The 26,210-nt window shown below is 41.5% G+C and overlaps 1 long non-coding RNA gene across 5 annotated transcripts in view; it reads right to left on the reverse strand.

Moving 5' to 3' along the window:
* LOC127015127 (uncharacterized) overlaps positions 1–13,711 on the reverse strand; it is an 88,225-nt gene extending 74,514 nt beyond the window's left edge. For all 5 annotated transcript variants that reach the window (XR_007766281.1, XR_007766279.1, XR_007766278.1 and 2 more), the window contains exon 1: positions 13,529–13,711. This is a non-coding gene — a long non-coding RNA (uncharacterized LOC127015127). The remainder of the gene's footprint in view (positions 1–13,528) is intronic.
* Between the last annotated feature and the right edge of the window lie 12,499 nt (positions 13,712–26,210).

Raw genomic sequence — 26,210 nt, forward strand, 5'->3', positions numbered from 1 at the left:
CACCCTGTAAATCCAGATGAAAGCTTGGGATACACTCCTTCCAATCTATCCTCATCAGTGACAATACAAAGTAGTGACTGAAGAGAAAAACTGTGGAAATCAAATAAAAAAAGATATTGCATGTAGCAACATTTGGTACCTGTAGCACCAAAAATACATGTTTTTTTAAATCATAATTTTGTTAATGATTAGAAAGCCACCAACAGTTATGTTATGCCACTGAATTTTCCTAGCACAGGAAAGGAACTCCCAGGAAGAGGAGTCTCCTCAGGGCTAAGAACTCTTTCTTTAAATACTCTCATGCTACCTAAGGAAAAAAAATTGTTTTTAAGACCAAATGTGCAGCATAGCAGCCCATGCTGTTTGGAAAATCCTCATGTCTGAGCTTCTGACAGGAAGAGCTGAAATGTCTCATCTGTCAGACAGTCAGGGTCAACGGATGGCATTACGTGCTTTGCTAGAGAAGCTCACCAGCGTACAGGATTTGACTGGCAACAACCTGCGGGGCATAGTGACATTCCAGTAACTTGGAGCATTTCAGCAGGTGTATTTCTAGGATTTATTCAGGCAAAGCTACTCATATGACCCCTGCAACACCCATGGAAGAATCCAAGTATGAAAGCTCAAGATTTCACTTGTTTAAATTAAAATGTGTGAGGGAGAAGAATAAAGGTTATATTTGAAAGGTTTATTTTTTTTCCTTCCCCTAAAAAAAGAAAACCCACAGGAAACTCAGTAATTCCTCTGACTCCCTCATTATACAGCTAGCTCTTCCTCCAGATGCTTGCATGCAAATACATACAAATCTCAAAACACAAATCCCAATTAGTCTGGCACAAACGTAACTTCAAGGCGCTCTGCTTCTGAATATCTGATTATGTGAAAATTTAAGCTGCTCTTCTGCCCTCAGAGATAAACAGATTCTCTTTTCCAAATGACAGAAGGCACAGGTTATAGTTATTAACATCCATGCCCTTCGTGACAATCACAAGTAATCAATAGCAATCAGATCATTACAAAAGAGCAGGCTGGGCAGATATGAAGTGCTGAAATTCAGCCTCCCTGAGAAAAAAAGTCACATTACCATATGCATAAGAAATGTTAATTTTTGATTGTCTAATAGTTGGGGACATTTTAAATACTCTTTTCTCAGTTTTATATCCTCTGTGCTCTTAGCCCCTCTCCCTGGATCCAGTTCTCAGCCTACGTATGCGGTACCAGTCCTCATGGCTCAAGCTCAGCACTAATGTGAACATACTAGACATCCCACCTCGTTTCCCCATTACCTTTTCAGCAAGGAAGAATGTCATAAACCTGTCCTTGCCAATGCTGCAATGACTGCCAAGAGCTGAGCACATGTGGAGGGCATATCGCCATTCAGGATCTATTCACTATCTGGGCTACTACTTCTGCGCGTGTTTGGAGGGGGCTCGTCAGCCCTGATGAAACGTGTGCCAAAGCATGATCTGTTCAGGTCTGGCAGACAGTAAAAGCACTGTATATCATCTCTTGGTTGATGTACACTCTAGATTAGCTTAAGTAAAGCACTTGGAAAGTTATCTTACAGCTGCAGGAGTAGATAAGTAAAAGCAGAGGAGCAGTTAGGTGACGACCATGAAGAAATGTGTCTCAGTCACTGCTTTGTTATGAACATGAACTAGTGGGATGATCCATTCATTTTGGATGTTTTCTGTATGAAAACAAATTATCTACCACCAATGTACAACATCTACATGGATTAAAGAGGAGCAAACATTGGATACTAGCTTGTCTCTTCTGCACAATTCTTTGGAGACAAGAAGGGTGGCAAATAAACTCTCAGAATATCTACTAAATAATGCATCTCCATATAATTAAGTATATTCTATTCAGAAGCTTTCAGCTTTTTAGACTATTCAGACAGTTTTCAGAATAATTATCTGAGAAGTTCAATTTGGACGTTGCAGCCAGCATGAATTTTATTTTGGCTTTTTTAAAGTTATGATTGAATAGAGGAACCTCTATTATGTGGTCAGGGCAAAATGATTTCTGGAAGTTATGAGTACTAAACTATCATGGTTTTCACTGTTATACATACTTTCCTCACTGATTAAACCTCACATTTCTACAGCCACAGGATCATTTATTTTACTAGGAAACTAACACCAGCAATTCATTTTTCACAAGTTTTGCAAAGCATATGCTTGGCAGCAGTTGGAAATCGCATCAGGTTAAACACGTCAAAACAGAGGCCAATGCCTGGGAGCTTTGACAGGAAGGGAAAGAGGTGAGAAACCATCTACGTAATGCCGCTGAGGCAGGTGATCTGCTGCTCCAACAGCACTAACAAATCCCAGATGACAATGCCGATGTGGCTGCTGCCCTCTCAAACAGCAGGTTTTCTCCTAGTAACATCTCGTAATCCCATCAGCAGTAACCGAACTAGTGAGTATACAGTCACACAAGTCAAGTGTGGAAAGGGTGATTTTAAGAAAGTTATTTACAGATTGGATTTCCATCTCTTACAGCCACTGTTCTCACTGCACAGCAACATCCCATAAACCCAGTTGAATTCACAGAGCCTAGCAGAAAACAGGGAATACTGGTGAATCACGTGTTCTGCGACATTAACTCTCTTAAACCACAAGAACTGTTTTTCATAAATTTATTACCCCTTCAGTTTCAAAGCCAGGTAATAATTTGTAGGGCTTCCCATGCATAAGGCACAAGCAATCCAGTTCAGTCAGCTTCAAAGATCATCATGATTATAAAGCAGCAGAACAAGTGACTGGTGAAAATATATGCTTGCAACCAGACAAATACATAGTAGGTAAGAGAACAAAGCAAGTTCTTCCTATTTGCGTTAATTTTTGTCACACAACTAGTGTTTTGGAGCATGAGATGTTTGCATGCTCTGGTCAGCCAAGAGGAAAGGGCTTAGGAGAGGCTCACGGACCCCCATATAGGAGGCTGTGCAGATGCATCACCTCACATGTGCCCATGTCTTTCCTCGGCCAGGACACTGAACTCCTTGGGTCCCTACCGCAGGGCATGTCAGCCAGGCTCAGGCACAGCCCGCAGGAGACACCGCGACTGCAGCTGTGCCCTGCCCTAGGACACGGGAGCTGTTCTGCAGACTGCACAGGGGCCAGAAATGCTAACATAGTGTGCTATGCCTACATCCAGCTGTGAAAAGGTCCCATCTGCACATCCATCCTTTAAAATTTTCCACATCAAAAGAAAAGCAGCTTTTAAAGTACTATCAAAGATGTTCATATAAATAACCCTTCTATATATAGACTGCCTGCAGTTTTATTTCACCTGTAGCTTGTAGCTGAAGCATTACCATAGTCACACAACTGCTTTTCTGAAGTTCTGGTGTACGACAGAGCTACTGGCAACAGAAGCACTACTGAAAAGTGATGTTCTGTAACTCACCTGCATTACCAATAAATCCCAAATCTTCTTAAATAACTGCAGAATAAGGAAGACTTGTGCCCTTTGCCTCTGAAGATCTAGCTAAACTCCAATATTTTCTTTTATATCGCAGATAAATCTGTTTTCCAAAGAAGCCAAGAAGGCTCAAAACTCAGGACTGCCCTCTTGCTGACGTGCAACAACTGCAATACCCAATGCTGTCACTTGATGTCTCTGTGCTGAATAAAATCCCTGTCAGGCATGGTCCCCTGCCACACGGCTGCAAAGTGAGCAGTGTGGAAGCTAATTTGGCTTTCTGCACTGCATCTCTTCAGCACCCATCTCTCTATGGGACAGACTTCTATGCAGTATGATACAGATGGTGCCAACTGCGAGACAGATAGAGAAGAGAAAAAAAAGTTGAAGATGACCTTACAACTAATAAGCAGTAAGATCAGGAAGAAATAGATATACCAATATGTTGGCCATAAAGTATATGTCAGTTACTTAACAGGGAAAGGGAGCAAACGTAATAGAAAACTGAAATGTTAAACATTAAACTATTCAACTATGAATACCGGCCAGTCATCCTTAGGAAGCTGTGTTGGACAAAGGATAAGGAAAGGATAAGTATGAAGACATCTGCTTACTTCAGAGCTAGCTAGTTAAGCAGTAGGTCAGGTATGTTTTCAGTACACTTCTATAGTGTTTGAGAGGACTTTGGTATACCAGAAACCTTTCTGCCAGATGTACTCTGGCTTAGAGAACTTCTGAGTTAGAAGCAAGTATTACTGGGGCTCTTCTGCGGGTACACAGGAAATTGAGGGATGCACTTGTCCTCAATGATCTTTCATCAACAGACTCACAAATACAAGCCTCTGACATGCTGATCCTTACAAGCATTTAGGAAATTTGAGGGCACCTTAGGGATCCCCAGAAAACCACGATCCTCCAGTAACTTCCCAGCTATTCCTGCTCCCTGCATCTCTCAGAAGACAGCAGGCACAGATTTTCAACCCTACTACATCTGTCTGGCGGTGGAAAGCCAAGTTAAAAACCTAATCAGCAACTTCAAATTCCTCTTGCCAAGTAAACTGCTGTTCAGAAGGAATGGAAATTGCAATGTGAACTTGTCTGAAGTGCAGCCAGTAACTCAAATGAAATATATCCATTATGGGCTTCATCTTTGATTTTATTTTCAGGTAACATGGAACAGTACGCAAATCTAAACGTGCTACTTTGTCCTTTCAATGTTAATAAGGCTATGAAATCTGTATCATAACTTCAGAGTGTAGGAACAGAACAATAAAATCATCTATCACTAGTTATTTATTTTAATATAGATGGCATTCCTAATTGTTTTCTACCATTTAAAAGCAATTTGCCATTCACTGAACTTCAACAAATGAGATCTTTGAAAATACAGCTATTAAGAGAGATTAATAACAGCTTCTCACCTCTTATTCCAGGAGCCCAAGATATTTTCCCGTTATTGCTATTCCTCTCAACATACTCTTCATGCAGAATTAAAGATAAGGGCATGAGAACGTGGAAGCCATAAACAGTTTTCAATTGTGAAGATATGGCAAGATAGGCAATAACATTTTGCTTCAAAGCATAGCCTATTTAGTCCAGTGAAATTATTTTGGCTTTTAAAACTGTAAATCCACTTAAAACTAGAGGTCACTGAGCATTCAAGCTGCCATGCAACAGTAGTACAGTCAGGTGCCTTCTCATGTTTGCAAAACTCAATGTTAACAGATACGCTGTCACAGTCCTACTGTCTTGTTTCAGTGCTCCCTTTCATTAATATTTGTTTATTAGTAAGGAATATAACCCCTCTAACTTTACACTGCTTATACTATCTACAGTATTTCAGGGAATCAAGATGCTAGAATTTCTGAAAAGTGAGATTTCTTCAGAGAAAGGTCAGAACAGTGCCAACAAAACTTAATTGCTCTGAATATATAACTGCCTTCTGAATCTATACAACTTTCCTTTATTTAAGGAAATAAACAGTGAGCAGTTATCAAACATCTGTATCAGATGTTCCAATGTGAGACAAATGCTGAGACTTAGATAGAGCCAACTATCTATTTTGGAGGTCACTTGACATTTACTCGGAGAAAACCTGACAATTTTTCTATGAAGAGTACAGCAGCTAATGCAACACAATACATATTAAAAGAAGAATGTTCAAAGTCGATTAAATCTCTTTGGTAACGTAACTACTTGTTATAAATCAAGACAAGGTTGTCACTCCTTTTGGATCAAGGTTAATCTACTCATCACCATTAAATTCACACATGCATTATCAAGGATCTATCTTACAGCTTCTCACTCCAATAATCTGAAGCATTACCAGCTGAACAGGGAGCAGCATGACATTTCATACCATAGATATGGAAAGCAAGAAAGGATTTGTACCTTTATCTCTGGCTTTCACGCTACATTTTTAGCTCTACAGGAATAAGATCAGTAGGAATTGGTTAGCAATACATAGCAAGGCAAAGCTATTAAAAACATGAAAAAACATGGAAAGACTGGCACACTACTGTTCTTTTCCCAGCAAATGACAGAGAGTATTTCTACACAGCAACAGAAGTGTTAACGTATCTCCTCAAAAAGTGTAGGTAAAAGGTGACCAAGCTAAGCCTCAGCATTCCCAAATGCTGGAAATTAGTGAATGCTGAAGCGCAGCCTGTACCTCCTTGCTAACAAGCTGAAATTTTATTTAATTTAGTAGACTTTGCTGTACTAAGTGACAGATATCCAACTAAAAGATACCAAGTTTTCCTGTGAAAAATCCTGAACCACAGAGGAAAATCAGAATCCTATTCTACTGTTCGTATTTCCAGGAATCACATAAAAAAACCTAGCAGTAGTAAAAGCCATGTGTTTCGGTAAGAGTAGACAGACTACTATGTAGCTTTGCAAACAGAGCAAATCAATAGTGGTTTTACACCACCTGAAGATTTGCCCTCTTCCTCTACGATCATGTATTGGAATATACCCTGTTTGCCTAGCATGCTGCAAACCTGCCATGCAGTTTGTGAAAGCACTGTAAATCTGTGCTAGCTCAGAAGTCTAAGGAAAGGCAATGATAAACAGAAAATAAATGCTAACTTGTGTTTCCTCCACAATCAAAGAGAGTTGCTTTAAGGCATATTAAATCTAGGCTAAGTGCATTTAGTGACCCACTAGCATTTGCTGCTGAAAACAGCTGGATTTGAAATGTTAAGCCTCAGCTTTGATTAACTATCCAGTAATCTATGAGGGTAGCTCCAAGACACAGAACAGATTTACCTTTAAAAGGAAAAAGAAAGCAAAATGTTTCCTCTCATTAACATTTGAAAAAAGTTAATTGGAGAGGCAACAAATACACAGATCAGACTAACAGAGAGATGAGGCACTGACATCATTCTTTCTTGCAGCAGGAGTAAACAATGTGAATTTTAGACTAATTGTCCTACTTTAATGTTACCAGAGGTATTTTTGTTGCCCAAGACTAAACTCACAGCAGTGGCACCTTTAGCATACGCAGTGCATTACTGAATGGAAAGCCAAAGCTGGAGACTGAGTAGTTTATCTTACATTTAACAAAATTCACAAGATCCTCCCACATCCATCCTGCATGAAATGGCTGTACTGATTACATGAATACTCCCTAGGAGCACTCACGTGGATGCAGAACGAACAGACAAGGAACGGATTCACAGCACCAGGCACTCAGAAATTGAAATGCACCATTTGAAAACAATCCAGTAAATCAGGTTTAAAATAGACTATAAAAGAGACTTCAGTGAATTAGAAGTTCAATGAGTTCATCCATTGACATACGCTTTCCAAAGTGACATTTTCCAAGATTAAAGCAGCACCAACCTCAGTATATTACAAAAGGTGTGATTACCTGGCAGTAAGTCACACATTTTTGCTAAGGAAGGTGACTGAGGCTTTTTATGAAGACCTGCGTAGGCACCGCGCACTTTAAATGTGATGAAGGTTAAGCTTCTTAAATTCACACAGAAAAACAACAGCACATTTAAATATCCCCCATGGTGCCTCATCTCACACAGCCAAAGGACCAGGAGTTTCCTCACAGGGATCTGGTGAATGCGGGGACCCTCAGAAGAGCTGAGGGAGGGAGAGTGTTGCACCCAGGACAGCACACAGGAGCATGCATGGCCTGGGCACAGCAGGGAGCTCCAGGAAGGCTTCAGCTCCCAAGGAGGCTCTGCCTCTACTTCTCTCCCTTCTGGCAGAAGACACTCAAAGGACATGATTTGGAACTACAGTTTTAGCCAGACTCGAACACATTTCAGCCCATCTGAAAGAACTGAAACTATATGGAAACATGTAACCCACATACCTGGTTTCCTTTTTGTGGTAGTTTTTCTGAACCCCATAAAGGACATCCCCCTGCTAAGAAGTCCCGTTGTTTTCAAACTAGAGAAGACTGACATTGGTTTCAAAAGACTCCCTCAGGCACTTTTTCCACATGCACAATTTCTCAATGCAAAATTTCACTGGCATGCCTTCACCACTCTGCCAGTTGTGTGCTCATGGCATGGTCTTAACCTGCTCATACTTCTCTGAAGGACAAATGCAACAAAAACTATCCATTATTTAATGCAACAATGCAGGTGGGACCAAGACCATCAGATCTGTACAGGTAATGCGGTAACATCTGCTCTGCTCTTGTACAGACTGGATCTCAAAAAATTGGTGGTCCTTCCACCCACAGCCCTGCTGAGTGACTAATTAGACTAAGTGGACTGCTGGGCTATGGGATTAAAGGCCAAACTGGAAACAGATTCATGGAGCTTTCCCTTCCAATGGCATTGCTCTTGTAAATGAAGGGAGCATCTACTCAAACTGGGCTCCCAGGCCAGGAAGGGAGCACTGTCTAAATGCAAATACAGGCAAAGACAAGTATTTTTCTTGCCACCTGGAATAAGAGGCAGCCGGCTGGAACTACTCAGCATCAAGTCAGTCAACGTGAGGAGAAGCCTTTCTGACAAAGCGTTAAGAATGGCCATATTCTCTGCCAAGATTTAACTTTAAATGGATCCAAGCATAGCCTGAAGTAAACTGCAGCATAGCTGTACAACACTGATGAAGCTGAGGCAGGAATGATAGTAGCAAGCTTTTCACCCAGGAGGAAAGGACATAGCTGCATAGCCACATGCTGGTAAGAACAATACAGTCCTGATCATGACATGGTCATCACAGGCCAACCAGATGTCTAAATAGCATGGAAAACACTTCATAAAGGGAAACATGCTATCAAAAGAGCCCAAATTATATTTGCTGTTTATCCCCATTTTCTTTAACCTGCATGAAGCCTTGAGTTGGCATTTATGCACACCCTAACCTCTTTTAGGAACTAAGAGAATTTTAACCTTCCTTTCTGAAACAGGCAAAGGGAGATAAGGTCTTCAGCATACGGAATACTCCCCTTATTCCCGTAGCACTACACCAACTCTTTCAATCAGCTAAGCGTACCTACGACATTCCTAATCACTACTGCATGTTCAGGATCACAATGTGTTAATCCCAGCATTTGCAGTACTGAAAGTAATACAGGTTGGAGATAAGTAATTCAAAAGACTAAAATACTGGTGAGGTTTTAAATACCATCATCTATCAACACTACCTTAATTTTACAGGGTGCATACATAGGCATTGTAAAAATCCCTTTGTCCTTGGGAAGGACTGCAACTTGCTTTAACATTATGGCATCATGGATTTTCTTAATCTTTCCTCAGAGCATTGGAATGATTCTATGAATTTCCTGACTTATCTTGCAAATTAATTCAGACCTGCAAATATGGCTCTAGAGGCTGATTCTCCCTATGCCTGCACTCTGTTTAATTATGCTCAAGGAAAAGCAGCAGCAGCTGACGACAGAATGCTGCCGCTCTGCCAGGGTAGTGCTCACCATCATTGGGAACAGGAGTAAATGCACTGCAGATGCCAGGACACCGGGGATCCGACTGTTTTAACACACCCTTACAAACCCACTGGAGAGGGCGCTGCAAGTAGAATGGCAGGTCCATATACTCTAATGCTGTTGGTCTCTAGATACTTCTAAGTCTTGGAATAACTCATGGAGAAAAGGCAAATGCTGTTAGGTACCTCAAACGGTTCAACTGATATTTTGGAGCTTGGGAAAAAAACCCACATGACTAAAAGCTACAATCAGCAGCCTGGCATTGTGCCATCCAGCCATAAGCACGATTGATATTACATTTGGTTCCATCAGACACTATCCCTATAATAGAGCTATCAGCACCTTAGGAGCAAAATGTCTTCTCCGATGCAATTTTCAAGGTCACCTTTGTAGCACACCAGAAGTTTTAATTGAAGAAAACTTCTGTTACAGGTCATCTACCTCAGTGGCATTCCGAGTCTTCAGCCTGATCTGTAGCCTGTCCCTACTGCCATATTACACACACGTTTCAATTGTCCACATTTATCTCCTATGCAGCTCATCTGCTGACAAGTCACCCTTTGATATTAGTGATGCTTAAACAATTTTCTCTCTACCTCCTCCCAACAAAAGCAGATGACTGATTTTCTTCCACGCGTTCAGTTTTTTTGGTTGCTTGGCTCTAATGAAGCTTGCCTTTTACAAACACTTATAATTTTGCTTGTTTTGCAGTCCTGAAGGCACAAACTGACAGTAGTTCCCATTCTGCTTTTTTCTTTTTCTTTTTTTTTTTTTTAAATGACTGAATGGCTGTCTGAAAGTGTTTTTAGCTTAAGTTCTTCCCAAGGTAAAAATGGGGTTCTGTGAGCATAAGATGTAACGTTAAGGTGCACAGCTTGCTTATTTTCTCCCCCTCAAACATAAATCATTCCTTGTAAATACTCTTTGCCCAATGAAAAAGACAGCCCTACACCAAATTAAGGTCTGAAATGTGAAAGCACAGCAAGACGTTTTGGAAAGGCAGTTTCTGATGGTGAGCAAAATAATATTAAGTGTAAAATTCAGAACAGAATCTGTCCCCAGTCACCAGCTCCTATTTGCTCAGTTTTCTCCTGAGGCTGATTTTAGTTCTCCTGTTCTGTCAGCCAAATTCCTACAGCTCTTTTGCAGAGAATCAAGCAATTTCATTCCTATAATATTTTTAAAAACCTAGGTGAATACTATTTTCCTGAAGAGTAACTGGCAGGGGGTGGAGGGGGTAGGTGGGAGAAGATTGTCTTCTATTATGTATGGACAACACAGTTAAACAATATCTGCTAGATCAGTACATCCTTCTGCTGCATCTTCATCCCTGCCTTTTCATTCACATATTTGTTGTCTTCTTCAATAGCTTTGTTCAAGAAATATGTTGTCAAATCCTTGGCATTTACATCAGAGCATTTCAGCAACTCGCCATACTACCAGAGGTTGAGCAATGTTACATCCAAGTATCTTATCATTGCTTCATAATGCATTTACACTGAGTCCAGAGGCCAGTCATCATGTCCATGAAGAAATCTCTTTAAAGGGCTATTTCAATAGAAAAACATAATCTGAAGCTTTGAAGGACCATGAAGAACTTAAAGAAAACAGCTTCTGCAAATTTCCTTCCACAGTCTTTCAAAAGAAAAAGCAGTTGCTTCTGTTTATTGTGGGAACTGAATTCAATCTCAAGGACAGAATAATGTGCGTTGTTATCCCAGGCAAAGTAATTTTAGAAGAACAAGTGCTGAGACATTTCTGGCTGCTGTGGTGCCAAACTATTAGGAAAAAAATGTTAAATCAATTTAAATGCTAGCTCCCAGTACGATCCAACATTTGCTGAACTAACAGTTTATAGACAGATTCATACGTTGGTCAATGTTGGTCTGATTCAGCATATCACCCAAGAATCAATACCTCCCTTTGTGATATTCCAGGAATCCAAAAAACGTATTTGAATGCTACCCACTTCTATGCATTGCCAAATCTGACCCCGTTTCACAGAAGTCATTGCTTTTTAGGCCAACTGTTCTTTCCTGTGGGTAATGTAAGCCAATCGCTCATCAGTTGTGTCCACACCAGACTAAGAGTTGTTCAGACCTCCCTTATTTTTCTCCACCAGCCACAGACTTGTAATACAATTATGTAAGGATGCACATTATTGTTGCTACTGCCACCTCCCAAATGCAAACTGGTCAGGCTCAGTTACACTCTAAGCCCTGAACTTGCAAACAATAAAGAACAAGCGCTCCTTCCTCAAAGAGAAATGTAAATGTATTACCTACAATAGACTTAATAGGAATACAGCAGCAACATACTAGAAATATAACCCAACCATGCTAGACCTTACCTCCTCTTATTTACAGGAATTATACATATATACACAGACACACACACGGCATGTATGAGTATGTATTGTTGGAGAATCTGAGGATTCAACTGCATAGTAATGCAAGTACAATTTAGAGCAGGTCAGAGAGAAGTTTTCTTAATGGTGACCCCAGTTAGAGAACATTCAGAAAGCATCTCCCCCTCTGCTCCCCTATTCTCTGCCAAGTGATTGCAGAGAACCAACATATATACTGTTTCAGAAAGAAGGAAAGAGGTGAGCAAAACCAATCATTTCAGTGTTAAAAAAGCCAGGTATCCTTAAGTAGCTTGCTAACTGCCACAATTCTAAGGAATCAAACAGTAAATAACATGACAATATGGAGAGATGGCTCTTGGTGGAGCCCACAGGAGCAGCACGCTCAGTATTATCTTAGCTCAGAAGTGGGGACTTGGAAACAATCACAGACTGTTAGCTTTTAGTGGACAGGAATGTTCTTTTAGTAAAGACAACTTCTTAGACAGACCTCTCAATCTTAAATATTAACAACTGTACCACCACAGTAAGTATATATATGTATACACACACGTACACATACAGATATATCTCCATATCTGGAAATACCTACTCAAGTATAAAGTAATGTCAACATATGACTTAAAAGATTCAGGACCTTTATTTTACAGTTTTCACAGTAACGTTTAATAAACAAACAAAAAAATTACTTAGTAAATATTCCACCCAAGAAATGTAAGAACAACAGCTCCAAGTGTCCACACTGGACACTTGGAAATATTTGTTCTATACTCCAATCAGTGATTTCCCATAAAGAAATGTGAACATCACTCCTAACATCTGTAGCAAGAGGCTACTCCTGCTCATTTCAGAAAACCGCAAAGGGCTGCTTGTATTGCAGGGGACATTACTGGGGCATATTCCTTTAACTACAAATTTACTGTGGCAGCTTCCACAGTTGCAAACACCTGTGCATCCTTAGACACCTGGAGAACTACTTCCAACAGACCTGTAAAACAAGAGTGAGCACAAACCAGCTGACTCCTGCAGCACGGGTAGGAGGGAATTATGCAGTTAGATGAATTCTAAAGATTTTTCAGGTGTTCAGACCTGTTAACTGTGAAGCTATAATCAGTAATTCCTCATGATCTAAATGATAATATGACTGCCTTACGTGGTGCTTGTCATCTTCAGGTATCAAAACATTTTTCAGAAAACACTGGTATTATCCTTTCATTTCACAGTGAGAAAGGAAGGAAGTGTGCAAGTTAACCACAGCTACCCACTAAGTCAATAGCCAAGTCAAAAAAACCAAAACTTCTTCCTAAAATTCCAGTCCCAAACTTCACATATAAGAACACAGAGATTATTGGAAATACAATTTTGATGGAGCCTACATCATTTTCTGTGACCTTTAAATTCTAATACTAACAGCATGGACATCTCTGTTCCCTGCCCTTGGCCAGCTATTTGATTCATACATCAAGACATGCAGCGGCATATTTTTGTAAACTTTCTCTCTTTGTTGTGCAGACTTTGGAATTGATTTGGGAGGAATTTTTGCCTCACAGCAAAATTACATGCCAGATTACAATAACATCAAGTAAGTGTGCTTTACTGAGCTTCCTTTAAGATTTAGTAATGGTTTTTTCTCATATTTATCTCAAAAATAACTATTCTTTTCCAAGCATCACAATTCTTCCATGAGAGTGTCGTTACCTGCCTATTCTAATACCGTTCCTAAACCCAGCACACATATGTGACTTCACATTTGCTTATACATTGTATACATCAGACCACAGAGGATAAGAAACTGCTTTGAAACTAAGAAGTACCTGAATCCTTCTTGAGCCTGCAGATCACAGAATCAAAATAAAATCCACATTTCCAAACCACGCTCCCAAAGCAAATATTTCAGTGAGGGTGATTTTCCAGACAAAAACTCAAGGTCCATCCAGAGCAGGAAGAGAGAGATCCTGAAGCAAGGCTGCAATATAAATCTAAGGTCCATCCGGGAGAGAGGCCCAGAGACAAAATGGCAGACAAGCACAGCTACAGTGTGCCTGGGGCAGGGGCGGGCCCAGGGCTGACCTGAAATTGGGCCCCTGGGCAGGGGTGTGGGTGGAGGCTCCAGGTGAGGTTTATCAGGGTTATTAAGAGCAATTAGTGCCTACAGAGCCCTGATACTGAGTTTATGGAACCAACGTTTGCAAGAATTGGGATTTTTCATTGTGTCTTTTTTAGAAGCTCAATTTAAAGATGTGATTTTTTTTTTTCTTCCAGAGAGAGCAGATTTATGCTTAGAGCAGTAGGAGGACCCTACAAAGTGTGTTTGTTTGCCCACCCTGAAGCTTAAAGTGATCAACATCACCATCTGCTCTGAGAAATCTTGGCCTAGTAGTTTACCCTAACAAAGAGAAGAATGAGAAATACAAGGTTCATCCCATCATTCATCATTTCTACCCACCAAATGAATGAGAAAGATAAGATAACCTTTAAAAGTTACGCATACCTGAATACTGAATTTGGTACTGTGGGAGATTCATACTTGATGTATGCTGGAGGGTGGAGGAGTGGAATTTTTCAGCCATTTGTATACAGTCCCATAGGCTCTATTAACCCTGATTCCATCCGATTCACGGAAATGATCTGTCAGGAACTAAGAGGTATCATCACATTAAAAGTAAAATTTGACCTTCAGGAGATAAACAGAAATGTTTGATCCAGTATTGACAACTTGCAGAAACTTACAGGGAATTCATGGGTTTGGAGGTTTTTTCCCCTTTACGTGTTAGGTCACATCATAATCTCATGAAGAACATCTGAGTCATTCTTGAAATCCATTGTGTGCTATTTGCTGGACAAGAGTAGAAACAATTTTTCTTTAAATTTTAAATCGCGTCAATTTTTTAAACACAGATCTTGTTACTTCCTTTGGTAGTGGAGTGAAGCAGGCATTGACAGACAGTGAGGGCTTCAATGTCATTTCAAATATATCATTTCATAATATAAAGTTAACTACAGCAGACTTATCATGGTGCCACAGCATCCAGAGAGCACTTACAACAGAAGAGTCCTGTTCCACCTCCCTCTGCCCCCACCCAGCTCAGCAGTAACTTGTTTGTCTGCCTGTGTGACTTTTGGAGAGGTTTATCATCTCTGAGCAATCCCAGGCAATCCAATTAATGTGATTAATTTTTAATCTTTTCCGGATTAGATCTTTTTCAATAGTTCACCTTTATGAAGCAGAGAAGCATTGTTTTTAATGACTGGCAATTTGTGTTGGCTGCCATTTTAATTGCAGAATTTGTTTAAGACTCTTGCCTGTCAGCATCAAGGCTCAAGCCTTAGATCACCCCACCAGCATCAGGAGACTTTCTTTAAAAAACCAGCAGAAGGGCTGCCTCAGGCAAGAGGACCTGTGTACCAGAGCTCAGCAGGAGTCTGATATTTCTCTTCATATTAGTAATGCTTCAGGAAAAAAAACAGTGCTAGAGCAATGCAGAGCAATGCAAGTAGAGGAAGGAAATCTAAAGCACTCCTGCAACAACCCTTAAAACGATCAAAATTATTTTAGGGCGGTTTTGTTCTGAATAGCCCCAATGTATAAGAAGTGGCACTGGCTTTAGGACCTGTTATTGGTATAGCTGAGGGTTCTCAATATTTTCTTGTGTATCTCCTGCTGACTTGTCAGCCATATCTACAGACTTTCCTATGGCTGGTACAAACGCAGCTGAGGAGGAGCTTCCATTCATAGGAGCAGACTGGCACACCGCCATCTGACTGATGTTAGACTTCCTGACTTAATCTCTTTAGTCAGGTCTACACTAGATGGGGCTGGAGGATGCCAAGTCTCACTGTAAAAAAAGGCATACCCTGAAGACAACAGGTAGTTGAAGTATTCTGGGGAGCACTGGTCCTTTGACTTTCAAAGTGTACTTTGAAATTGCTCTTCCTTAGCAGGGGACAGAAGTAGGCTCCTGGCCTCCCAAAGGTCCCCTTCATGCCATGTTTCACACCATCATGTCTGCGCTTTTCTCACTAAGTGCGCTGAAATAAATTTATACATGGTCTAGGTTTCTGTGGGCTTTAGCAAATGACCTCTTAAGTCAATCGGCCAAACAGAATAAAAACACAAGCCAAAAATGTTCCTCTGCCCAGGAAACCAATGCAGAAAGCCCAGGGAAATCCATTTGCTCTGGCAGAAAGAGCACTGCTTAATGTCCCTGTGTAGTTGGGAGGAGGCAACTTTTCATCATCTTTCTTTCATTGTATTTATCTTTGGCTAAAGGCTGTGTCAGGTTCAACAGGGAGCTACAGACCTGGAATACGCAGCTAGCTCTAAAAGCAGCAAAAGGCAGAATATAGTAAGGTAGAAACCTCCAGTGGTAAGGTAATGTTTCAGATACTGGACAGAAAAGAATCTGACAATGATTTGAGCGAGGGTTAGTAAGTCTGAAAGGGAAATGAGCCTTAAAAACCCTTCTGAATGGTACTCAAATATCCAATGTCATCCTTTTCTCTTCAAAATGAACTCCCTGCAGCAAAATTACATAAATTAGGGTACTGGAAAACTGTGAATTTTTTATATAGTTAAAAGTGTCTTTACAGGTGTGCTTCCTGGTGGCTAATAACAAAAAATTGGTTAATAATTTCATTTGAAAAGGCCAGCTGAGCTTATATTAAATATTTCTTCTGGGAAAACTTTGGGCTTAAAATTTCAAGCTCATTTAAATAAAAGTTTGCTGAGAAGAATACTGTGGGAAAGAGCAGGCTGCCCATCAGCAGGCCATCCTGCTACAGCCCCCAGCCCAGGAGCTAACGTACCAGTCTGGAAGGGCTTATCTCCCCTGCCTCCCTCTACAGTCACATGGACAGAAACTCCTCCAAAGGGTATCTCACAGCAGCTAAATTGTGCTCTGATTCACAAACAGCATTAGATCCACTATGCTGGCCTTTGTGCGTTATATGCCACGGGATGATATTTTTCACAGTGTGCTCCTACCAATTTACTTTGGTATCAGTAGTCAAGAGGCTCAAACGACTTCTGAACACCTAAATTTCTTCCTAAAAAAATTCTAGAGATTGCATTCTAGCTGATTAATCCATGAAGCCGAGAGATGCCAGTTTTGGCTGAATAGCCCATTCTTCCCGAGTTAGTTTTGTGGCGATGTGACTGTGTCATAGCCCCTGTACAGTGGGTCTTTTAAGATGTTTACAATTAATGGGGTTTGATTTCAAAAGGGCAATACCATTCCCTGCAAATTTTGTTCTCTACCAAATATAAGCAATAGCGGGACTTAGCTTACATTTTATTCCTCAAGGACTTGTAATTCTGGAACTGAGGGCTGCCCCTTCCCACACAGCTGTAGCCATGCAACATTCTCCTATTGCCTCTAATTTGTCCACATCATTTCTAAGTATTCCGTGAAAAGCAGACCACCACTGTTTCGAACCAGGAGGTGCTAATTTGTTGTGATCCCAGTAAGCAAGACACTCAGGCTTTGTGAATTATCACCTAAAATGCCATTCATTAGAGCTAACACTACAAAGAGGATAGTATAGATAATCTTACCTCCCTTCAGACGGTGGGATCCCTGAGCTGTGTGGTATTGAATGGATCTCTAACCATGGTGCAGTACACCATGGTGATGCCATCCGTAGAAAGGTTACCCCACTATGGTCTTTTGAGCTTGAACAGGATTTTCTGAAAAGAAAACACTTCTGTTCATCATTCCTACTATCAAACAAAAAGGAAGTTTACATGAGAACTTGTCCCTGCACTTTTAGTTAAAGACAAGGACACCCAGGTGGTATAATTGCCAGTACTGAGAGGAAGCTGCCCACAGGCTCCTTTGTTACAATCGGCCAACTAAGATTATTTTGCAGGAGGGGATATGCACAGCACAACACAGGCATGAAAGCCAAGTTATACATGGGGCACAGGGCAGCACAGCACAGTCGATGCTCACACAGGTTAACTGGTTTGTGGATCACTAACTGTTCCATGGGCAACAGTCTTCCTGTCAGGATCATTGCGACCACCAGCAGAGAGAAGGGCAGGTTTGCCTCCCTGCCAGCACCAAATAGCAAAGAGGTTCCTTTCTAAGCGTGGGGGTTTTGTCACCCCTGTCCCACAGTCTTTAAATCCATTTATACATTGCACCAGGAAGGGAGGTGCTGAGCCCTTGGCTCTGACATTCGTGGCCCTGAGCTGACTCTCTCAGACAAACCAGAATCCGTCTCCTTTTAACCCTAACCCCGATCATCTGTATCCCCACAGAGCCATGGACAGGCAGCAGTACGCATGCTCCATCACACTCCCAGCTATGCACACAGCAGTCAGCCCTGGGGTGGCCAGGGGGGCAGAGCCATCATCCCAAAACATGGATGTGCACCTTCAGGGATGAATTTGCCTCACCTCCACCTAGTTTGGGGAGCACGGACATACCTTTCATCTCCTGTCAGAGCAGCCACTTCTACAGTGCTACTCTCAGACTTCAAAAATATCACGAGAAGAAGGCTGATTTGGCCCTGCAGTTTCAACACCACATTGGAAGAACCACAAAACCTTTTTTAAAGTCAGAAATAAGGTGTGATAGCAGCTTTTCATGACTCATCCTGACACCAAGACTGTGGTTTCACACTCTGAGTAGCTTCAAATGAAACTACCATTAGGCATTATTCTGTTGGGTTAGAATTCATTTCAAGTGTGTGCAGAAATAACCAGCATAGGTTACCTGCAATAAGGCTTTCACAGTATATTAATCCCTTTCTCACAGTGATACTGAACTCTGAGAGCCCTTTAAATCTCAAATAACTTGTGAGGAAAAAAAGAACTATTAACTTTTAATGAAGTACCGAAAAATGACTCAGGCGGCAGAATGGGGCATGAGCTTTAAATACTTCATGTCTTGCTACGGGGCAGAAGCTGGGGACCTGGAGTAGATAGGACCCTCTCTGCATGTGCTTAAGCAAGCCAGACCTCCACAACTCACACTGCTTGACATATAAGTGCTTCGTAGTGACATGCTCTGGTCTGTACGTATCTGTTTATGCTGAGATGGTAGAAACAAGGAAAAGGAGGGTGACTTTTAGGTAGAAGTGGGATTATGGGAACTGCAGCGGGAAATTCTTGGAATCATTCTGTCTGCCATAGAAATACAGGGTGAAATGCCAAATTGCCAGTGACAAATGGCAATGGCAAAACCACCACAATATTCAAATGGGGAGACACGAAGGAGCAGGATTCTGTCTGTGGCAAATGAACAGAAAGTAATGTTCACTGAGCAAAAGGAGCAGAAAAAAGAAGATGCTGAAGAGGTGATAATACAAATCAAAGGGCTTTGTCAACAGAGAATAGTAATGGCAAATGAAAGCGCTGACAATTTAGCTTAAATTTGAGACTGTAGCTGTAATGGATGAAGGTTAAATTTTTTAAGAAATGCAGCATCCAACTTCTCCTACTCAGACCTCCAAAGAAGTCGGCAGGTTTTCGGAAGGATATATCTCCTACTGAGACACTTCAATTAAAAAGCTGCTTCATTTCCAAAAGCATTCTGCAGCTCATAGCACCCACTGAAAGAGAAGATGCACTAAGTGTATCTTTGAGTAAGATCCAAAATAAACAAGACTGCCTCTGAAAATCCAAAGGAGCAACAAGCCTGACCAAGATACAGGACATATTAAGCTCCTTTTAGATGTTTCTAAATTCAAAGGCTTTTGAATATGGGGTATGAGTAATCCAGTTCTTGAGGAAGAGGCCAGATGCAGACTTCAGATCTGGATCAGAGATATTAAAATGAGGAATTTAAAGCAGGACCATTAAAGTGCTATCTGGTGCAGCTAAGAAACATCTAATAGTCTCATACAGAAGACATGAGCTCTACATTACAAAATTTCTTCACCAACAGGCCAGGAAAGCATTTGCCATAAATTATTTGGGTCTATGCAATGCAGCCCAGGAACAGTAGTATTGATTAGATGATAATCCTGAGATCTCTTTCCAAAATGTTGTTCTATATGAGCTATATATTATTTCATCTTAATTCTCATAGAACAATGTTCAGAAATAAAGAAAAACTGTCTGCCTTCTGCAATTGTAAACCTTGCCTAGTAAGTATTCTTTTGTACAACGGGCACAAAGGCAGAAGCAGAGGAAAATTTCCAATTTCAGGTAAAATCTCCAGTTTTTGAGTTTGAAAAGGCATTCCTAGAAATTCCAAGTAATTGCAGTAACATTCGTTAGAGGCCAATATCAAACCAGAACATTTCAACTGACTAAACTGATCTTTATCTCCAATTGGCAAAAAGTTTCCGAGCACTGATCTTTGCTCTTCCATATATCTGGCACAGAACAGACAGAACTTACAGTGATGTGGCTTTTCAGGAATCTCTGGAAATGGGTTTGATAGTCTTAGTCTAAAATTAAGCAGCCCCTAAGAGCTGACTGGGACTACTGTGACAGGGAAGAGTCTTAGCAGAGAAGGAAGCTGGTAAGTGAGCAGGGCAAAGGAGGCTGTCTCAGCGATCTTCTGCCTTACTGTCACAGCAAGGAGATACATTGCTGCACGCTGCCACGGCCCACAGCTGGCACATTAGTATCCACCGATCTATGAGTGTGCCCTGGCAGGATTTGGGGAGAAAAGCACTTAACATTTGCCTTTCAGAGGCCTTCTGCTCAAGAGAAGGGTTTGTGGTAAAAGGCATTTGCTCTAAGGCAGGCCAGGTTAAAAAAACCCACAAAGCCTAACACACACATCCAAAAGAAAAGGAAAATAAAATTAATATTTAATAATGAAACAAAACGTTGAATGTTTAAAGATTAAGGGGTTTTTTTGGTGGTCATTCATGTCATACTACTGTGGCACCAAAACTTGTGCACGGTCTCTGGGCTGGTCCTTGCTTCCCGCACGGCACCAAATACTGTCATTTTTGCTTTAGGTAAGATGGGCTTCTCCAGTAAGGGGTGATAGGTGCCAGCTAGGAATATAAACTTCTTATAGCTATTTCTACGTATTTCATAGACTATTGTTGAGGACAGGGGGTGTGCTTCTCACAGAAGATTGCCATGCTAAGCTGAGCTGAGCAAAATAAACACAATTTTCTTACACAATCACAAAATGATGAACACAGATGAAGAAAACAGGAAATATACACTGGAAGAGAATTAAAAAGTGAAAAAAAGAGACAAGTAAAAAGAAAGGAGCTTCTACTTGGAAGAAAGTTGCTGATTGCCCGTAGGTCACCTTGCACATTAAGTGAGCTCTGTGCAGCTCTGCTAAACCTTGTGCCATTTGGCTATGAGATCTGCCTGAATGCCACTGTCCACAGAAACCTGTGTAGCTCTGAAAGGAAAAGACCTTTTGGATGAAAGCGCCACGTCTGCTGTTCCAACAGTGCTGACAACCATCTTTGCAGAGTGTCACTATGGTTGATGCCAGCCTGCTCTGCTGCTCCTTCAGATGCTTTGCCCCTTTTCCCAAGCCAAGAAGTGATACACTCAGTAAGGAAGCAGAAAAAGGGGGTAAGAGGAAAGTAACATGATGACATAATCCATTCATAAAGTCAAACACTTCTCTGCCCTCTCCTTCTCAGGACTTTTCCACGGCCCAAGTCACCATTGGAACAGCTGAGTATGGTGGGATTACTCCTGTGTGGACATTTTTGCCAAACTCCACCCAAAAGTCACTTTCCTCTAGTACCACAAGCCATGTTTTAATGTATTAGAAAAATATACCTAACTCTTTATGTAAGCAAGTCTAGTGTCCTCTTGAACACTAATGTCAGTTACACACTTTTAGATTTAGTAAAGCCCCGAAGCTGAATGTTTGGTTGGAATACTGAACAGAAATACACATGGTTGTAACCCACGTGTGCTGCTACCTTTTGTTTGTTTTTCCAGAAAATCACAGGATGTCTGATGCTTTTGTCACATTTCACCAACTGATTTGTATTAGCAACCTTTGTAAAACTCCAGCTACACTTTATGCAAAGCTCATGTAAGTCCCCTAGGATTAATTACCTCGCTCAGAGTCCAATTTATTTAGCAATTAGGAAAAATTAGACAGTAGCTGGTGAGTTTGCTGTTTTGAAATGGAAGGCCGGAGTCCTTAGGTCTGTTCCCAGGCTAAATGCTAGTTTTAGAAATTCATTATTTGAAAGTCTCTAAACAAGTACTTTACATTGCAATCTTTTTTGCATCATTTAGCCTCCAAATAATTTCCCTGTTCAAACTGTGAGCATACTAATGAAAAAAACCAAACAAACAGGAATGTAAATTGTTTACATGATAGTTTTCAGTATCAACTTTTCTTTCTCAGCCTGAATTCGTCAAACTGGTAACACTGGTCTCAGGAAATGCATTGTGACGCTGTGTTAAATGTTGTGACACCATCGGGGAACCACGAATAAATGCTATCAAGGAGAAACCTTGTCCTATGCAGAAATCCAACACCAGAATCATGTGCTCTACAAAATAATGGGGACTTTGAAATAAAATGTAATAGAGTGTAATCATGTGATAAATGGACATCACATACAGGCTTGTGGAGAAGGATCTCTCAGTCTCTGCAAGCCTCCCACTGCCTCATTCCCAGGAAGAGGAGACCTATAGACTGCAAAGCCCCTGGGCTGGGCAATGCTGGGACAACGAAAATCCCAGCTGTGCACAAAAAGATGGCTGCCCGGGCCATACCGCAGCCTGGCCGCCCCAGGGGGCAGCTCTTTCAGCACATTTACACCAGCAGTCACAAGAGACTACAGTTTTTGAAGGCAGCCTTGGGACTTCTTACACAGCATCTGCAGCTGGGAAATCCTCCTGCATATACCCCATGGCTTTAGAGTCCTTCCACTACTGCCCCAGCCCTTGCTGTAGTGGGGCAGGTTACCAGGACAGTTATTGAGGCTCTGGACCCACCTTTTAACTTTCACTCTGCCCATTTGGCTGTAAGGGCAGCTCTCAGGACCACTGGTTTCATTGTCTATTCAACGACTTCTATTCAACAACTACAAAGCACTGCCTTGCACAGCACATGCAAATCACATCATTTCACAATATTACTAGTATTTTCTGAGAAACAGCTTGACACATACAGCACAATTACTTGGAGCACAGTAGATGAACAACTGCTGTACAGAAGCTACGTACCGAGCATGAAGTGCAGATCTGGAGGGGTTGTAGTTATCGGGGCTCCAATGTCAACTTGCCTTGAGTCAATGGGGGTAGACAGTTCTGCAGCAGCTGAGGTTTTGGCCTAAAGGAATATAAATATTTGGACATCATGTTGCTTGATTAACTCACTAGATAACTTAATGTGAGACAGCTGAACAAAGTCTTAAAGAGATCATCCACATTTCTAATGTAAAGCTTGCAAGAGCTCCCTTTAGTGTACTAGCTTTTCTTAAGTGACATTTAAGGTTTATGTGGCCCATTTTACGGATCTTTGAGATGTGGTTCTGATGTACACCATAAGTTCACTTTGCCTCTCCCCATACTTACTATATTTACATTTTTTGTGACAGAATTCAACAAGTGACCTGTATCTGATTTCCTCATTGTTCATTTGGTTGCACCCTTTCAGGATATTTAAAAATCCCTTCATGGCTTTTCACCTATTACACTGACCATTAAAAATAAAGCCAAGCAAAGTATTTGCTCTGAAATTCTTAACGCTGTCTGCTGGCTCCAGACAGTGGGGACTCTCTGGCCTTCCACAAGTTTTCTGGAAGAAATGTCACATTAGTGGCCCTTTTACCCCAGACATATTTCACATTAACAGATTTCTTTCCTTATCTCCTTCTTCCAGAGATAAGTGCCCACTAGCTCACGAAAGCGAAGTCTTGTGAGTGTGCATTGTAGGGCGCATATTTTAAGTTTTCTGCAAACCTTCTACACTCTTCATGACCTTCTACAGCCTCCTATGGTCTCATCTACTGGGGACTACGTAATGTGTCCCAACTATGCATCTTGGAAAATGTCAGCTAATGTGAATAAGACTGGAGGTGCAGAAGAGGACAGGGGATCTGCTGTGCATTTCCTTTCCTTCTGGAGAACTGGGAAGCAAGAGAACTGCTCCCTGGGGTGCGAGCGCTTCAAAGCAACGAGGAGGCAGCATTAGCAAAGGACACTAAGTCCTTAAGGATTCACTGCCACTTTTCTGCTCTGATTAATTCCATGAGAGGGCAAGGAAAGCTGTCAGGAGTCCTCTGATTTACAGCTATTCAACGTTTGACCCTCCTTCTGCAGGAGCTGCCACAGCTGCAGTCCTAAAGACAATAGCCGGGGAGAGATCCACAGAGAAAGGCCCCTGGGAAAGTAGTTCAGCCTCCTTCCTCCTCCTTCTCTCCACTGGGAGGTTTATATTTTTCTTCTGTGTCACATCAGGTGTAGGTAGCTGCTGCCCAGCACAGACAAAACTCAAAGAGCAAGTGCCAGCCGGGGTTTTACACCTTCCATGCTCAGACTTGGTAACAAAGCCGCTCTGCCAATTCAATGCATTCAGGGGGTTTAAAGCGGGGAAAAAAAAAAGGGCTGTGCTCTATTGTCTCCGTATTGCACTGCCTCTTTAAAATCAGAAATGCATGGACAGCTTCAAGGTGCCTCCCACTGAGAAAAGGCTTTAGATGCATGCACAGAGACAGCAGAGCCATCCTCCCCTGAGCAGCAAGGCAAATCTGCTTGGGAGAGAAATGATCATTCAGCAAAGTCCTCTGGCTGCTTTCAGTGATCCTTTCTCTGCTCCAGTGACAGCAGCACATTTGCAGGGGAGAAACCTGGAGGCTATCCCCAGGGTGCCTGAGACCTCCAAGAAGATGAGAGCAACTGCAGGTACAGTTAGCTGATAGTGTTATGTCAGTTTGTGGATGGTTGTGTTGTCTGTATTTATTTTAAAGCGCTCTCTTGGTATTTTGCAGGGAAACCTGTCTGAAACAGATACTGCACCTTGCTTTGACCAACATACAGATTTTGCATCCAAGTATTTATTTAGTACTTCTCTTAAATGAATGTTCACATGTCCAGGCAGCTGTGGGGATGCCTTGTAAAGCAGTCAATTGTTTGAACTGTTATTTAGTTTCAGGCTTTGGCTTTCTGTTATTCTGTTGTTCTGCAACTCTCAGTTTGAAAAGCAACGTGGAGACAGAAGTTGTACAAGAGAGCTTCCCTCAGAAATTTAAATGTTGGTACATCAGGGGCTGAGGGTGGTTCCAGGGAAAGAAGGGGGCAACAGCTCCACTATGTAGATTGTCCTTTGTAGCCATGATGGACATTGTTCAATAGCATTTGACACCCTGAAGACCTACTGTCTCAAAACAGAAAAAGCGGTAATGCCCCTGATTCTCTTCTGGGATGGGGTGGGACTGTCCTGACAGCTGGGAGTCTGGTGTGAGGATTCCCAGATGTGGCATGGGAAGATGCAAGAAGACAGCCCTCTAAGCATTTTGATACAGAGTAGAGGCAAAATTAGGGAGTAGATTAGCTTTTTTTCCTCAGTGTGGAAAATAAATCAATTTTTAACATTTCGTACAACCAGCAGTACAAAGAGTCTTCCAGCAGTCCTCCCCGTCTTCAAAAATTCAAGGCACTTTGTCTTGCTTAAGGAAGATTTTCCCTTTCCCCTCAAGAGCCTGTTTGTGGAAGCACTCTCCCTGTGAACCGCAGATTTGCCTTCACAGCAAAGCCCTACAAGCTGGTTCATGGGACAAAATCTTGTCTATGCAAATTGGCAGAGCTCCACTGGTTTGAGAGAAGCAATAATGGATTATGCTGGCTGAAAATTTGGTCCCCCTACTCAATTAATGGCTGCCAAAAACGAAAGTGCTGGCTTCGCTATTTTCTTGGGTCTTGGCAACTCTTACTTAATTAAGAAATGTATTTAGAAGCCAGAACATCAGTTCTTTCATTCTCACCTACCACATTGCTCTGAGACATCTAGCATAAAGCAAAAACTTTGTCCAAAAGGCACATCAGATACTTTTCAGCAAATTGAGATGTCATTTCATTTTAGTTTTTTTACCTTGCACAGGGATGACAGCACTGTGGGCTTGAAGGCTGGCGGAGGTTTAAACTGGATTTTACACTCCTATATTGTCATTTCACTGTGTACTGAAAACAAAATTTCATCGTTGGTAAATAAAACTTCTGGGTGTAACAACCAGTGTATTATGCAACTCAAGGGATTTTATGATAACAGAAGCATCCTTTCACAGGGTATTTCTTCCCACTGTGCACAGCCAGCAATAGAGCTGTGGGGCAATAAGGTGGCTATTGCTTTCCCTCAATCACAGTATTTTTGCTGTAATTTCCTCTCAGGAAATGTTTTCCTCTTTTTGTTCCCACAGAAGGAGACAAATGAGGCTGTTGCTGTATAATCTCATGGGGACAAAGACAAGGTGACTCACTGCTTAGAAGGAAACTTTGGATGAGGTCTCTTGCCTGCCACAGTCGTGCCCTGCCACCCTGGGTAATTCTAACACGAAACCGAGGGCCAGCCAAGCCACATGTGTCAAAAGAAGACA

The sequence above is a fragment of the Gymnogyps californianus genome, chromosome 3 (assembly GCF_018139145.2).
Source record: "Gymnogyps californianus isolate 813 chromosome 3, ASM1813914v2, whole genome shotgun sequence".
NCBI lineage: Eukaryota > Metazoa > Chordata > Aves > Accipitriformes > Cathartidae > Gymnogyps > Gymnogyps californianus.